The following is a 17,735-nucleotide window of genomic DNA, read 5'->3' as shown; positions in this document are numbered from 1 at the left end:
CTGAACCGCTGCACATGACCAACCTCCCGAAAAGGCCTGGGACGAGATTGCTGCGGACGACTTTGGACCCCTTGAAGGAGGAGAGCACATATTTGTGGCCATAGACTAGTATGCGCGCTTCCCGACTTACAATTAGTACCCTCCACATCAGCCTGCCACACCATACCTGCGCTGGATCGGATGTTCACCGCTTATGGGATGTACATTTGTTCCAAAGGAAGCTCTTAAAATGATTTAAATTGTGTCTGGTTCGGTGCCTGCTTCAGGGTTCAATCAATAAAGAAAAAATACAATTTGTATACTTCGCTCTACCACGGATATCATATATATAATAGTTAAGTGTTCTATCAGAGGTTTCTTGCTGGCAACCTTATTTGTTGTACATATCAAATTTACTATGGAGCATATTTTCATTTGGCTGTAAAAGACTTGCATAAGGATTTTACTCCTCACATTAACGTCACGCCCCAGCCAGGGAACGTTCTGGCAACTTCGGCATGTGCAGTACATCACAGTACACAGCGCCACTGGTGACATCATTACATACAGTAGAAACCAGCCCTGACAATTGTGAGACCTTACACATAGGTCACCTGCTGAATAGGGGATGCCAGGCCTCGTCTTTCCATCTTCGTCCACGTGGGTGATTTTGCAGTCATCACTGGTCAGCCGATGATGTTGTAACAATTGTAATACTAGCTAAGAAAACACCTCTATCTCTATGTACCGGGGCACCTGGCACAAAGCAGACAGGGGCACGGGGGCGGGCTGAGGTCACACTAAGTCACACAAACTTCACTCGCTCCCAGACTGGCGGGTATTCCTTCAAGGTCTCCACCCTCATTCTGGGCTATAATTTCAACCCACTCTGCACCTCGCAGTACAAATCACATGACCTAAGAGTGAAGGCAGAGGGTCCTGCTTTCTGATCCTTTCATCGATCGGGGTTCCAGCAGGTTTTATTGTCAGGGGTCTGGGGTTATCAGGTCCACTGGAATTCAGGGGTCCTAAAGCCAAAGCAGTTGGAGGCTATAATTTAGGATTAGGGCTGGTGAGGGATGGAGGCCTGTGCCCTCCTTCTCATGGGACTGCGCTGTTCTCAGTCCCACAGCTCTCCTCCCGTGGCCTTGCAGGGCACATTCATTCTAGGGCGTGAAGGCTGTCAACATTTTAGGACAATGAAGGGTTTTATCTGTGTAGCTCTGGGCTTTCTCATCGAGGTTTGGGATACAACCTATTTATGCGCTCATGTTCGCGGCCTAGGTCTGGAGTGCTGACTGTTGTGCCACGTTTAAGCTGTGTGCCACAATATGGCTGCTAATATCTAAGATGGCTGATATTCCCACATGCATACTACACCTACAAAATGCACACTAATGTAATAGTGTGGATGCCAATATGGGCACCCCCATTCCCTCTGGCCTCTTCCATTACTGTTAACGGCCTTTGCCTTATTCTAAAGCGCTGGGGGGCATAGGAAGAATATGTCCCCTTCCCAACATTCTCCCCTTTGGTTAAATCTACATTAACGAACTCCCCTATGAGCCACCTTTTCTCTGTCCCCTTCTACGCTCTTCCTCCAACCGTTCAGCCTCTAAACAAGGTTGCGACCCATCCTTTCGAACTCATGCTCTGCATACATGACGTAAACTTTGGCCAGACTGTGCATATTCAGGGGTGCAAGTCATATATATATATATTCAACCCCCATCCCCTGCTAGGTCAACCCAATGCAGCGTGTAGTGCTTGGGATCGGGTGGGGGTGTTGTGATAGTAGAGCAGTCTTTGCACCCTCCCGGTACTATCACCATGCTTGGTTTGTTTGGGTCATCTATCTGGACAGCACTGCCTTTTGTACCCTGAGGTGCATTTGATCCCCCAATTGAAACCAATCATCGGGGCACTGCTAGGTACTGCTTTGGCACAACATCGAAGACCCAATTGGTAGGTGCAAAAAACAACCAGTATGAACACGATAACAGACACCAGCATTTTCACGATTGCCCCCATCCAGGATGGTTCCCAAGTGAAAAGTCCATCAAACCAGTCTCCTTCCTGCATACCTGCTTCAGTTTGCATGTGTGATCCAAGAGTGTGCAATGCTCCTATAATCTGTGTCATGGGGCCATTCTCTGCATCGTTTGGAGGCACGTACGTGCAGCAGGAATCGGCAATGTTTCTGCAAACCCTTCCTTTCATTGCCATTAGCAAAACGAGCACATAACAATTCAGAAGGGTCAACCGCCGTATGGAGTGCATCTTGACATTTATTGCATTGAGGCCTTGTTCTGTATCTTTGGCCAGCTGCATGACCTCCCACCTGACAATTTACAGCCACTTTGCATTTGTGGCTGCTTGGACCTGAGGCAGAAGTTGAGATGCAAAACATTTCTCTTCTTCGCTAAATAGTCTATATTCATTGGGTAGTTCTTTAAGCACTTCGGAGGAGTCTTGGGACAGATAATTAGATCATCTTCTGCTGCGTAGCTTGCTGTTCTTTTCCTTCTCCGGCAAGACATGAAAGATGGGGCATGGTGACAGGTTTCTTGTTGGCCCCATTGTAGACGGAGCTGGGGTTGGGGCAGGCAACGTCGTTGACCCCACTGCAGGATGTTCTTCAGGGATCACAATGATTGCTGAGTGTAGCATGGCCAGTGAGCAATAGCCCCTCCATGATGGTGGGAGGTGCAAGAATGCCTGCTGCCCACACACCCAGTAGTAGTCCATTACTGCAGCGGTACCCTTTTTGAGGTCTGGGATAAGCAGTGTCTTGTTGCATTTGAAATTGGCACCCACAAAGACAGTCCCTTCGTTATGAAAGCATAGTTCATGGGCTTCTTGCTGCTGCAATGTTACTGGCCTTTCTACCGCTTCGATCCATGTTAGCTTTGCAACATGTTCATTTCAGTATTGTGCACATACTCTGTTCACTTCAGTCAGTTCATCAGCAAATCCCAGTAACCCTCCTGCTGCACAACTCATTGAGGTTTCTTGCCATCTGTTGTCTATGAATTTCACTCCTTGCAAGTTCATGTATGGCCTCCGCAGGCACTGGGAACATTTGGGGTTTTGCTTGCATTGTAGCAGATCAGGATCCATAGTCTCTTGTTGCATGGATTGTGCATAGAATGTGCCTTGCAGCATACACAGTGCCAGATGAACTAGGCATTGAGCATCTAGAATTGGTAGTTCCTGTGGTATTAATGCCTTGGGTGACCCTGATGCGTGTGGTATAAAGGAACAGACATAACTTCCATTCACTCTAGTCTTTGCCACCGAGCTCAAGCTCATGTCCGCATACCAACTGTTTGAAAATTCGGGGTGATGCACATCTTCTACTGAATCTAAACCTAACCCATTATACTTGTTGTATCTATATTTTCTTAGTTGCCTTTCCTTGCCTGTTTTAGATTTGTTTTTATGGAGTTATTTTCAATTTTGAAACAAAACAGAAAGCTAACAGTACTACAACAAAAAAAAAAGAATTCCCTGCCCTCCCTCATCTCGAAACCCCACCGCCCCGAGTCGATGCATGGCATTATTTCCACATAAGCAATCAACAGATAGAGAATACGCAAACGTTGGGGGCAATATTGCAAATTTAAGTATGATTGTAAAAACTTCAGCACCTCTGCCCAATCAAGGGAAAACTTAGTCTGTTCACCCTGGATTTCATACATAGTCCACTCCACTGCCACATAATTCCAATACCTGTGAAAACATTCAGTCAATGTTGGCGGAGTCTTGGATTTCCACTTTTGAGCAATCCCCAGTAAAGCGGCCAGCTGCAGGACCACAAATGTTGTACACTTTGGTTTTGAATTTCCTCATAAAATCAACAATTTAGCTTTCACAGAATTCGGTTTTGACATACCAAACACTTGTTGAATATGATTATCCATCTCTGCCCAATATCCCTCTAAAAACGGACAGTGCCACCATACATTACCCCAGGCCACTGTTGCACCACGCTGTCTCCAACACAGCTCCAACAAAGAGGATTTGATCTTGTGCAAGCTGGCAGGCGTATAATGCCACTGCGTTAACAGTGTTAGCCAAAATTCCTGCAGTTGTATAGAGCAGGTATATTTAGGTATCTCCTTCCACAACCCTTCCCATTCTTTATCTTTGACTAGTGCCCCCAAAGTTAGCTGCCGTCTGGATTTTTAATTCAAGGGGGTGTTAGGAGATGACCCATTGAAAATATGATATAGATTTGATATTGAAGCCCTATTACCTGGATCAGTAGTAATACATTTCTGGAAATGAATCAGTTCCCTAATTGCTGCCAATCTGAGTGGGGGAGCCAGTATCAGTGGCGTACCTGATAATAGTCTCTATCGCGCAATCCAAAATCAACCATACACTGATCAAATGTTTTGAGTTCCCTACCAATAAATAAATCACAGATTTTATTATATCCTGCCTGCTTCCATTTTGAAAATCAGTGAGTCACAGCCGGAACAAACTCGGGATTTGAGAATATCGGAGTAAGAGGGGAAGGAAATGTCGTCAGATTATGCCTTCTAACCGCCCGATCCCAAACCTCTTCGACCAGATGCATAATTTTGCTCTTATGAATATTGGAGGGGGGAGGAGTTTAATGGCACAGAACTTCCCCTAACTTTGACCCCTGCAATGCCGGATCCATCTGCAGCCAGCATTTTTCATCGTCTGTACCCCACATATCCTTAAAAATTCTAAGTTGAGCTGCCTGGTAAAATGTATAAAAATCCGGGAGCCCCAGTCCTCCTCTTGCAGTGGCAGCTGTTAAAACATCATAAGCCACTCTCTGGGGCTTATTATTCCAAACATATTCAGATATCCTCCTACACAATGTTTTGAAAAATACCATTGGGATTCGAATCGGGAGTGCCTGAAAAAAGTATAGGACTTTAGGAAGAATAGTCATCTTTATGACGTTCATTCATCCCAGCCATGAGATCCTCAAAGGGCCCTAGTTTCCAAATTGATTCACAATAGTTTTCAACAAAGGGTTAAAATTAGCCTCAGAGGTCTTCCAAGTTAGGTGTTATTTTAACTCCCAAAAGTTTAATACCTTCCTTTGCCCATCCGACTTTAGTTTTTGCATGTAAAGCAGATACAGTAGAGGGGGACAAAGATAAGTTTAATATTTCTGATTTATCCAGATTCACTTTCAAACCCGCCACCGTACCATACTGCTCCAGTTCCTCTCTATCCCCACTAAGGCTATCTCTTGTTCCGAGACTGCCAATAACATATCATCCTCGTATGCTATGATTTTGTGTTCAGTCCCCCCAAAAATATACTGTGTATATCCTGCGTTTGTCGAATTTCTGCAAGATAGGGCTTGAGAGCAATGGCATACACCAAAGGCGACATAGGACATCCCTGTTTTGTTCCTCCCTGCAGGGAAATAGGTGAAGAAAGTTGTTCATTTATTAACAGCCAGGCCACTGAGGAATTGAAATTAACTTTAATTATTGCGATTAATTGCGGGCCAAATCCCATTTTAGCAAAAACCTGAAAAAGGAATGACCACTCTACCCGGTCAAAAGCCTTTTCGGCATCCAATGATAAGAGAAGTGCTGGGATCTGTCTAAGTGCCACTTTTTCCAATACATGGCACACCCGCCGTACATTGTCATGTGTCTGTCGATGTTTTATAAACCCAGACTGGACCGGGGAAATAAAAGATGGAAGCACCCCCTCCATCCTGTTCGCCAGCACTTTTGAATAGATCTTAGCATCAAGGTTAATTAATGCGATAGGTCGATAAGACCCACTGCACCCGGGGTCCTTACCAGGTTTCGGGAAAATAATAATCTTTGCTTCCTCCATTGAGGAGGAAATACACCCTGAGCTCAAGAACGAATTGTAAAGAAATGTTAACCTTGGAGCCAGAACACCACTAAACATCTTAAAAAAGAAAGCAGAGAACCCATCACGTCCAGGGGACTTGTTAAGGGGGAAGTGGCCCAATGACAGTCATTACTTCTCAAGAAGAAATGCCCTTTTCCAGGACCTCCTGCTCCAACCACGAGATCTGAGGGAGCTGCACTGTCTGGAGATACTTGCAGGGTAATTCATAGAATTTCGCAGAAAAGTGTCGCAAGCGGCTGGCGCAGAGTGTCCGCGTGCGATTGTCTGCGCCAGGCACGTGCGCTAAAACCGATTTCCGCGCACAGCGTATTCATGGATTTTAGGCTCCCAAACCAGCCGTGGCGCAGAGTATCGCAGCGTCCCTGCAGCAGCGCCAGTAACGCCCCAAAGAACGCCCTCGCGCAAGTAAAAGCCATCAAAATCGCTAAATCATCGCAAAGGGCTGCGCTAACCCTGGACCAGTTTACAGGGCTGCCAAACAAGGAACGCAAAGCGGGTAACGTGCATATCATGGGTACGCGTGAAGTTATACACGCGATTAGCCAGGGTACGTGTATTTCAGGGGTGCGCGGGAAGTTCAACACGCGATAGTCCAGGGAACGTGTATTACAGGGATACGCGGGAAGTTCAACACGCGATAGTCCAGGGAACGTGAATTACAGGGGTACGCGGGAAGTTCAACACGCGATTGTCCAGGGAACGTGTATTACAGGGGTACGCGGGAAGTTCAACACGCGATTGTCCAGGGAACGTGTATTACAGGGGTACGCGGGAAGTCTTACATGCGATTAGCCAGGGCACGTGTAATACAGGGGTACGCGGGAATTATCACACGCGATTTGGCAGGGTACGTGAATTACAGGGGTGCGTGGGAATTATCACACGCCATTTTGCTGGGTACGTGTATTACAGGGGTGCGTGGGAATTATCACACGCGATTAGGCTGGGTGGGTCCTCACAGGTGTTCCCTGTACACCCTCCACGGCCCCTGCAGGCAGCCCACAAAACAGGGGACTACCCTGCACACCTGCTCATGTCCCCCTGCACCCTCACCCCCCAGCCACCAGGGGCACCCTCCACCAGGCCTCCACTCATGTCTCCCAGCGTGCTACGTGTATTTCAGGGGTGCGCGGGAAGTCCCACTCGCGAATAGCCTGGGCGCGTGAATTTCAGGGGTGCGCGGGAAGTTCCACACGCGAATAGCCTGGGCGCATGCATTTCAGGGGTGCGCGGGAAGTTTTACACGCGACTTCAGCAGGGTACGTGTATTTCAGGTATGCGCGGGAATTCTCACACGCGATTTGGCTTGGTACGTGTATTACAGGGGTGCGTGGGAAGTTACACACGCGATTAGGCTGGGTGGGTCCTCACAGGTGTTCCCTGTACACCCTCCACGGCCCCTGCAGGCAGCCCACAAAACAGGGGACTACCCTGCTCACCTGCTCATGTCACCCACCACCCCCACCCCCACCATCCAGGGGCAGCCTCCACCAGGCCCCCACTCATGTCTCCCACCACCCCCACCCCCCAGCAGTGCAGGGGCAGCCTCCACCAGGCCCCCACCCATGTCTCCCACCACCCCCACCCCCCAGCAGTGCAGGGGCAGCCCCCACCAGGCCCCCACTCATGTCTCCCAGCGTGCTACGTGTATTTCAGGGGTGCGCGGGAAGTCCCACTCGCGAATAGCCTGGGCGCGTGAATTTCAGGGGTGCGCGGGAAGTTCCACACGCGAATAGCCTGGGCGCATGCATTTCAGGGGTGCGCGGGAAGTTTTACACGCGACTTCAGCAGGGTACGTGTATTTCAGGTATGCGCGGGAATTCTCACACGCGATTTGGCTTGGTACGTGTATTACAGGGGTGCGTGGGAAGTTACACACGCGATTAGGCTGGGTGGGTCCTCACAGGTGTTCCCTGTACACCCTCCACGGCCCCTGCAGGCAGCCCACAAAACAGGGGACTACCCTGCTCACCTGCTCATGTCACCCACCACCCCCACCCCCACCATCCAGGGGCAGCCTCCACCAGGCCCCCACTCATGTCTCCCACCACCCCCACCCCCCAGCAGTGCAGGGGCAGCCTCCACCAGGCCCCCACCCATGTCTCCCACCACCCCCACCCCCCAGCAGTGCAGGGGCAGCCCCCACCAGGCCCCCACTCATGTCCCCTATCACCCCCACCCCCCCAGTCACCAGGGGCAGCCCCCACCAGGCCCCCACTCATGTCCCCTATCACCCCCACCCCCCCAGTCACCAGGGGCAGCCCCCACCAGGCCCCCACTCATGTCCCCTATTACCCCCACCCCCCCAGTCACCAGGGGCACCCTCCACCAGGCCCCCACTCGTGTCTCCCACCACCCCCACCCCCCCAGTCACCAGGGGCAGCCTCCACCAGGCCCCCACTCATGTCTCCCACCACCCCCACCCCCCAGCAGTGCAGGGGCAGCCTCCACCAGGCCCCCACCCATGTCTCCCACCACCCCCACCCCCCAGCAGTGCAGGGGCAGCCCCCACCAGGCCCCCACTCATGTCCCCTATCACCCCCACCCCCCCAGTCACCAGGGGCAGCCCCCACCAGGCCCCCACTCATGTCCCCTATCACCCCCACCCCCCCAGTCACCAGGGGCAGCCCCCACCAGGCCCCCACTCATGTCCACTATCACCCCCACCCCCCCAGTCACCAGGGGCACCCTCCACCAGGCCCCCACTCATGTCTCCCACCACCCCCACCCCCCCAGTCACCAGGGGCAGCCTCCACCAGGCCCCCACTCATGTCTCCCACCACCCCCACCCCCCAGCAGTGCAGGGGCAGCCTCCACCAGGCCCCCACCCATGTCTCCCACCACCCCCACCCCCCAGCAGTGCAGGGGCAGCCTCCACCAGGCCCCCACCCATGTCTACCACCACCCCCACCCCCCGGCCACCAGGGGCACCCTCCACCAGGCCCCCACTCATGTCTCCCACCACCCCCACCCCCCCAGTCACCAGGGGCAGCCTCCACCAGGCCCCCACTCATGTCTCCCACCACCCCCACCCCCCCAGTCACCAGGGGCAGCCTCCACCAGGCCCCCACTCATGTCTCCCACCACCCCCATCCCCCAGCAGTGCAGGGGCAGCCTCCACCAGGCCCCCACCCATGTCTCCCACCACCCCCACCCCCCAGCAGTGCAGGGGCAGCCCCCACCAGGCCCCCACTCATCTCCCCTATCACCCCCACCCCCCGAGTCACCAGGGGCAGCCCCCACCAGGCCCCCACTCATGTCCCCTATCACCCCCACCCCCCCAGTCACCAGGGGCAGCCTCCACCAGGCCCCCACTCATGTCTCCCACCACCCCCACCCCCCAGCAGTGCAGGGGCAGCCTCCACCAGGCCCCCACCCATGTCTCCCACCACCCCCACCCCCCAGCAGTGCAGGGGCAGCCTCCACCAGGCCCCCACCCATGTCTACCACCACCCCGACCCCCGGCCACCAGCGGCACCCTCCACCAGGCCCCCACCCATGTCTACCACCACCCCCACCCCCCGGCCACCAGGGGCACCCTCCACCAGGCCCCCACTCATGTCTCCCACCACCCCCACCCCCCAGCAGTGCAGGGGCAGCCTCCACAAGGCCCCCACTCATGTCTCCCACCACCCCCACCCCCCCAGTCACCAGGGGCAGCCCCCACCAGGCCCCCACTCATGTCCCCTATCACCCCCACCCCCCAGCAGTGCAGGGGCAGCAGGCAGTCAGGCAGCAGCAGGTGGGAGCGTGCTCGGGCTCTGGGGGGCAGTAGTTCGGCCTTCCGGGCAGGAGCGTGGTCAGCTTGGTACGGAGTGATTTTGCACGTGAAAATCCTGCACGTCAGCGTGAAAACTGAGGAAAGGCCCTCAGCGCGTAAGCGCGTCTGTGACGTGACCCGCACAGGTGTTTCCCACACAGCACGTGATGACAGAGCACAGGTGGAAAGACTGCCCGTCAGAGTGTAATCGCGTGTGATTGGTGGAAATGACCCTGCACGCAGAAGTGACAAAGCGTGTGATTGGTGGAAATGGCCCTACACGCAGAAGTGACAACGCGTGTAATTGGTGGAAATGGCCCTACACGCAGAAGTGACAAAGCATGTAATAGGTGGAAATGGCCCTAGCGCGTACACGCCGCGTAAGTGACGCTGGACGTGTGGGCCTGTATAAAAGGTACGTGTAGAACACGTTTTCCTTGTACGTGCTTTTCGTGGAGAGCGAGTGGGTGAATTCTGTACTTCTTGTCGTTTCACACGCGATTTACTTCACGGCGTTTCAAGTTCGTATTCCCTGTTACCTCTGACAGCTTTTTCTCTTTTTTCTCTTTTACTGGTTTACCTGGGCCTGTTCCCTCAAACAGTGTTCCCTTCTACTGTTGTCCTGTCTCCTCAGACAGCGTACAAATCTTCTTTTGGCGGGGGTGTTGCCAACCAAACGTGCTCCTTTTACACGCTCGTTTACCAGGCAGACGGTGAGTCACGCACGTATCTAACATCTGTGCTTGCCCCGTGTGTAGCCTACCCCTTCAGAGGTCATTCTAGGCTGCGTGTGACACGCATACGTTCATTCTTGTGTTACTGGGTGCCACAGCGTAGTGCAGGTTTTTCTTTCTGCACACGTGGTCTAGGAGGGGTTGCGTGCACGTCATCTCCCTTTTTTGGGGCTCCTGTGCGTTGCATGACCCGTCATCTTTCCCCAGGGGTTACATTCAGCCTTGCTAGAGCACTAGGGTACAATTACCATCTGGTACCCAACCCCTTTGACCCCCAATTGCCCAGGACAATAGTCTACATCCACTCCCATACGCACATTAACATCAGTGCCATGGCTGGGAGGCGAGGATTCCGTAAGGGTGGCAAAGGTGGAAGAGCCACAAGTGGTGGCCGTGGTGGATCCGGTAGGGGACGTGGTCGTAACTTGCAGGGTGAGCCTGTCCCCCCATGTGTGGAGGACCAGTCACGGGCACCCATAATCCCCCCCTCCCCCCCTCCCATTGAGGCTGATGTGGCTGACACCATCCATGCTCAGCCCTTGTTGGACCAGCCCATTGTGGCACCAGACCTGGCTGACTCCATGGCTGACTTCCAGGTCAGCAGGGCTACGACACGTGCGCTGGTGCACGTTGATGCCATCATGCCACGTGGATCTGGGGCAGCAAGGTCATCTGCTGCACCAAGGAGGCAGGGCGGAGAGGCTGCAGGGGCAGCTGCGGCTCCATCCACCCCAGCCCTCACACACCCAGCCAGGTCAGTGTCGGTCCTAGTCCATGCTGCTGAAATTCCCCCTGACACCATCACACTAGAGCCAATGCCTGCACCAACTCCCATGCTGAGTGTGCAATCCCACACTCCTGATACAGAGTCCACCAGGGCTCCTGCCCCTAGTGTCCAGACTGGCGCAGGACACTCAGGATCACCACCACCTTCCAAGCGGAAGAGGAAGAGTGCTCGTCCGGCACAGGCTGATGCCCCAGACACGGCTACACAGTCCGGCCCGTCCAGGAAGCCCAGCTTCACGGATGACGAACTGAATGCACTTGTCGAGTATGTGTCCGGACATGACAACGAGATGGTCATTGTTGCAGGATCTAAGACCACACCTGCACAACGCCAGGCACACTGGCAGACCGTTGCGGACATCGTAAGTGCCCTTGGAATCGTGAGGCGCACAGCCAATGATTGCTATAAGCGCTGGAATGACCTAAAGCGCAGGGCAAAGAGTAAGCTGGCCTCAAGTCATGCCGCAACTCTAGTGACTGGAGGTGGGTCTCCAGTAGTAGACATGGAACTCACTCCACATGAGTCAGTCGCTGGGACCTACGTCACGGAGGAACAGATCCAAGGCGTGGGAGATCTGGCTGATTACGAGGCATTGTCCGGTGAGTGCACATGCATGTGTGTGTCATCCATGTGCATGGTGTGTGTGTGAGGGCTTCTGTTTGTGTGCCAGGTGAGAGTGTGTGCGCCTGAGTCGTATGGGTCAGCCATGTGCTTCATGCAATCCTTCCTGCGCAGCTGCATTTGGCCATAGCAGTATCCCTTCTGCCAACAGTAGACATCTAGCCCAACTGCACGCCAGTTGCCCTTGAAGTGTCACCTTGCCACAACATATTTGCTTATTTTTCACTGTTCATTCAGTCAGTTTGTTTGCATTCCACCACTTTCACTAGGCATGTCGCTGTCCACTAGTCACATGTCTGACATGGCTATGGTAAAGTGGAGTGACTTTGTTACCTGGATATCATTTGTACACACATGTCCCTGTGCAATTGGACCATTTCAGACTGGCAGCTCCAGGTGAAAAATCTGACCTGTTAGAATTAGAAAAGCAATTACATGCGGGAACTGGACTGAATGAATAGGTGCTGCCCACCTCTCCATCCTCACTCAATAGCAATGGTACATGCCATCTGTGTGATGGCATGTGTGTTTCACCTGGCAATCACAGGCCAATGTGTGATGCCACTGCCAGGCAGCATGCAGAAAATGTGTTCATCTTCCATCTTGGTGTCATCAGTGTGTGCCATTTGCCTGCACTTCATACGCAGTGAGGGTGCATGCATGGGAGGGTTTTAGTCATGTGGGACATGTGTCAATCAAGTACTGGTTCTCTTGCTTCTCAGCCCTCATTGTGTGCCATGGTGCTAATGCCTGTTTCCATTTCTTTGTTTTCATGTCTTTGCAGGGGAAGACACACCTGATACTGCTGGGGTTGTGGAGATGGTGCAGACCCAGGAGGGGTCCGAGGGCCGACCAACCACCAGTGAGGGACGTGGTGTGGTGGTGGGGGAGAACCCACAAGTGCTGCACGTCGTGCTCTCAAGGGGTGTCTCTGGCTGCACCTCCCCCGAGCTGTACTCAGGTGTTGATTCGGATGAGACCTACGTGCCGTCGCAGGTGAGTGTTCCAGGGAGGGATTCTGTTCTGTCTCACCCACCTGCACCAGGGTCAGAACCCTCCATGGGGATGTCAGTGTTGGCAGCTACGCCTTCGGTGGTTACGGATGCAGGGTCACACTCTGCGACATCTGATCCTGTTCCTGGGCCAGCAGATCAGAGGGGGAATGCAGTCCTGCAGCCTCAGGCAGTGCCGGCACAGCAAGGCGCAGTTCGCCTTGCCCCAGACAGGTGTGGTGCCCGCCAACGTGGTGGCCGTACGCCACCCGGCAATACCGCATGGGAGCAATCCATTTACGGTATGGCAACCCAACAGGCTGCATCATCCGAGATGATGGCTCAGGCCATGGATAGGGTGGCCACTTCCATTGTCCCCCCAGAAAGGCTGATGGAGCGACTAGAGCAGGCAACCGACTCCATCTGCCTTTCACACAGGGAGGACATGTTGGGGTCCAACAGGGACAGGCAGGCGGCACTGGCGACTCTGCAGGAGGCCATCTCCATTGAGTCCCAGGGCCACAGGGAAGCCCTGAGGCAGGAGCTCCTTCACCTCAGGACGACTCTTGTTGAGCTTGAGGCTTCAACACACCAAAGGACAGAACAGCAGCTGGAGCGTCTCACCCGTACGCTCTCAGCTGAGATGCAGGCAACGAGGGCGGAGGTCCGGGCATCCCGTGAGTTGTTGCATGGGGACCTCCGCACACTCATCCTCCAGAACCAGACCTACCACACCCGCATGCTTGCAGCCATGGAGGAGCAGACTAGGGCCTTGCGTGGGCTGCCTCCCATAGTGCAACCACCTCCGGATGCAGCTGCACAGGGTGATAATAGCGACAGCAGTGATACTCCCACAATAGGGTAGCCGTGTGGGCCATGAGCCCATGGAGGTGTTTTATCTTCCCAGGATCCACGCAGGTGGGTTCTGGTGTGCATCCTGTCCTCGGACCTCCTGGGTGGCCTCCCCAACCCCCCCGGGCCCATCAATGGCCATTTTTGATGGTTTCTTATTTTTATTTTTATTTTGATTTCTTTCATTCCCAATTTTTTTGGGACGATCTGTTGGCTTCCGTGGTTCCTGTGGGCATACGCTGCATTGTGGCTGGGCACATGCAGGCTTGTAATGTATTTGGTTCAGATGCTTGGGTTTGAGTCACACACACCCCTCCTGCTTCCCGTTTCCATGGGCTTGCAAAGGGTGTGCCCAAGTGACAGTGAATTACACAGTGACGTTGGACTCCCATGAGCTGTGTGGGCAGTCTGTAGTCAATACTGTGTATACATTCCTAGTGCATATTGCTGTTGTGTTGTACACTGCATGTTGCATTAATGTGTAACTCTTCTTCTGTGTCTACCTCCCAATTTGCAGGTCCCTTCCTCATGTCCACACAAGGACCTCTAGTCTGGAGATGGGGTCCATGTTGGCAGCAGTGCACCTACAACTCTACATGGCGACAACACTGCACAGTTGGTAGTGGTGGGAGTGCAGGCATTTCCAGGTGGTGAGACTACTAATATGTAACATTTGTGATGTCATGTTAATGGTAGTACGTGCTCAAGTATGTTGTTGGTCCGGCATTGCTGTGAGCATTTCAGGTGTTGCAGGTTTCTAATAGTGCCACTGTACATAGTGAGACTGATGTCATGTTGTGGGGATTACTTTGTTTACCTGCAATTAGCATGACATGGCACGGTGTGTCGTGTGGCGGTGCTGGGGTTGGGTTGGCTGACATGGCACTGTCCTCTTGTTGCATTTTGCAAGTGGGTATTCATTTTAGCTGCTTCAATGTGTAACTTCACAAAACTGCATTGGTGGTGTCTGTGTGGGTAGGGATGCACACATTGTGACACTTCCAGGTGAACAATCTCAGGCTGACATGGTATTCCCGGTTCATTCTCCAGACATTCAGGATCAGTGTCAGGTTGAGTCATCATTGATTGTCAGATGGAATGTGCCAGGGCAGTGTGCACTCCACAGGGGTGTGATTTCTATGTGAAGTAATTAGCCACTAGCTGTGTACGGGCTGCCTCCCCCCGTGCCCTTTCCCCTCCCATGCGCAGCGGCTGTGCATGTGGTTGGGGATGTGGGGCCACCACCATGTCCACGGCCAGGCCCCGGCGTGTTGCAACGTTGTGCAGGACACATGCTGCCACTATGATCCTGCACACTACTGGGGGAGCGTATAACAGCTGCCCGCCAGAACAGTCAAGGGAGCGAAAGCGTGACTTTAGCACTCCGAATGTGCGCTCCACTATGCCACTGGTTGTAATGTGGGCTGTGTTATATCTTACCTGGGGTGGCGTGGTGGGGTTCCGAATTGGCGTCATCATGTGGGGGCTGAGAGGGTAGGCACTGTCCCCTGTGGAGGTGGTGATTGGTATCATTGGTGGGGTTGTGACCTTGCTCAGTATCCAACATGCATGCATGTGCAGTGGCATACATACTCACCAAGCAGCCATGTATCGCCATGCCGCCCAGCTTCTAGGTCCCGGCTTAGGGTGGACATTCGGTAAATGAAGCTGTCGTGGGTGGAGCCGGGATAGTTGGCATATACTGAGGTGATGATTCCCTTGGCATTACATGCTACCTGCACGTTGATGGAATGCCAGTGCTTGCGGTTCCTATAGATGTGCTCAGATGCCCTGGGGGGATGTAGAGCCACATGGGTGCAGTCGATGGCACCTAGCACTTTGGGGAATCGTGCCACAGCGTAAAAATCCAGGGCGGCAGCATGCCTTTCTGCAGGTGTTCTGGGCAGGTATATGTGCCTGCGGACTGATGGCCGTGCAGTCATGATGTTCAAGACCTGGTGTAGGCAGCGTGACTGGGTGGCCTGTGACACCCCACCCACTATGGCACTTGTCCGCTGAAATGATCCAGTGGCTAAGAAGTGCAGTACATTGAGGACCTTCTCCAGGGGGCTGAGTGCTTGGGAGCACAGGGTGGGTGATGTGAGGTCATCCTCCCACTCACTCACCAGGTCCAGTATAATGTGTGGTGGAAACCTGTACCTCCCATACACCTGGTCATCAGGCATCCCGAAAAGGCTGGTTCTGGGTGTGAATATTCTGGCCCTGACTATCCTCCTCCTCCTCCTTTGGTAGCCCACTGCCACTGCTGCTAGGAACGGTATGTTCATCCTGGCGTCTGAGCTTGTTATTGTTAAAGTGCGCAAATTTATGCTTTGCGCGTGTTCTAGGCGAGCGTGTGACCCGCGCACCCCTGGAATCCAGTTCCCAGTCCAATAGCGTGTGGAAATTCACACGCACCACGGGATACAGCGTGTGACCCGCGCACCCCTGGAATCCAGTTCCCAGTCCAATAGCGTGTGGAAATTCACACGCACCACGGGATACAGGTTCGCTGACGTACTTGCGTGTGTAAGTGCCCGCGCACCCATTAAATACACGTACATAGGCCAATCGCGTGTACGCGCACTTTTGTCCAATTACACGCGATGACACTCTGACGTGCAGTATTTCCACGTGTGCCCCGTCATCACGTGCTGAGTGGGGAACACCCGTGCGGGTCACGTCACAGACGCGCTTACGCGCTGAGGGACTCTGGTCCAATAGAATCGCGTATGCGTGCTGACGCGCTTACGCGCTAAGGGCCTTTCCTCGGATTTCACGCTGACGTGCAGGATTTTCACGTGCCAAATCACTCCGTATACAGCTGGCCACGCGAAAACACACGGAAGACCACGCTCCTGCCCAGAAGGCCGAGTTACTGCCCCCCAGTGCCCCGAGCAGCCTCCCACGTGCCATCTGCTGCTGCTGCCTGCCTGCCTGCTGCCACCGTGCCCTGCCATTTGGTGCCTGCACATCAGCCATCTGCAGGGGTCCAGTTGCTGTGTCCACCCCTGCTGGAACTGAAGACTCCCGAATGGGATTACATCGCTCCACAGCCCAGCCCCAGGACCCAGTTGCCCACCCACACCTGCCTCTGGGGTTGCCATGTCGGGCACTTCCACATCTGGCACCAGTGGCAACCCCAGGCCAGAGGGGCAGAGGGGCACCAGCTTCACTGTCACCGAAGTTGGTGTCCTGGTGGAGCATGTCCTGGGGCAGTATGATGCCCTCTTTGGATCGTCCCGCGCCAGCAAGGAAGGACGGCAGAGGATCTGGGCCGACTGTGTGGTTGCCATCAACGCGGAGGGGGTGGCAACCCGCGACGTCCTGAAGATCAAGAAGCGCTGGGAGGACTTGAGGTCCAGGACCCTTGTGAAGGCCCGGCGCCTCGTGGAGGGGGGCCGGGGCCGCATGAGTTCCATCCAGATGAGGGTCCTGGAACGCGTACGCCCAGCGCTCCACGCCCAGATCCTTGAGAGGGAGGCCCGTCTGGAGTTGAGCGGTAAGTGTCCAAGCATTACTGTGTGAGACAGGGCATGTTGCGGTGTGCTGGTTCTATGATACTTGCCTGTATGTGTGCCATAGGCCATGTATGCATGTATGTGTGCAGGGACATCATGGTAATGCATGTGCGACCAGTGATGTGTGATCCACATGGTTGTTGCATGTGTTGAAATGCCGCATGGGGAGCCCTATGCAGATTTTGAACATGAGAGCATGCCAGTCTCTGTACCTGGACATGGGTGTGGGTGAGGGATGGGTGCTGATGCCAGGTACATATATGGTAGCCATGTCTGTGTGCCTGACCTGCGTGTCTGTGACTTGTGTATGCCATGGATGCATGACACATGTGTGTGACAATGCACAGATTCAGTAAAGCAGCCAAATTACCCTTGTATCCGCTGTGTTTGGTGTGTTTGGGGCCAGATGGATGTGACTGAGGTGAAGTGTGTGCATGTGATAGGCATGAGCCATGATGCATGTGAGTTACATATCATTGAATGTTTCAAGAGTCCATTGGACATGCATGGAAATGTCCATGGCATGCACCATGCCTGTTACTGTGTGTGTTTTGCCTGGACTGACCCATGTGTTGTGGAGGGACATGATGGAAGTGTACTTTG

General features: G+C 53.7%; 1 protein-coding gene across 2 annotated transcripts in view; it reads left to right on the top strand.

The window, feature by feature from the left end:
* Positions 1-17,735, top strand: part of LOC138579503 (killer cell lectin-like receptor subfamily B member 1B allele C) — a 357,677-nt gene that overhangs the window by 291,804 nt on the left and 48,138 nt on the right. The gene's annotated exons all lie outside the window — the stretch shown is intronic.

This window comes from Ambystoma mexicanum, chromosome 3p, assembly GCF_040938575.1.
Source record: "Ambystoma mexicanum isolate Mex_15411 chromosome 3p, UKY_AmexF1_1, whole genome shotgun sequence".
In the NCBI taxonomy this organism is placed as follows: Eukaryota; Metazoa; Chordata; class Amphibia; order Caudata; family Ambystomatidae; genus Ambystoma; species Ambystoma mexicanum.
The sequence above is the reverse complement of the archived record's forward strand: the minus strand, read 5'-3'. Positions and strand labels throughout refer to the sequence as shown.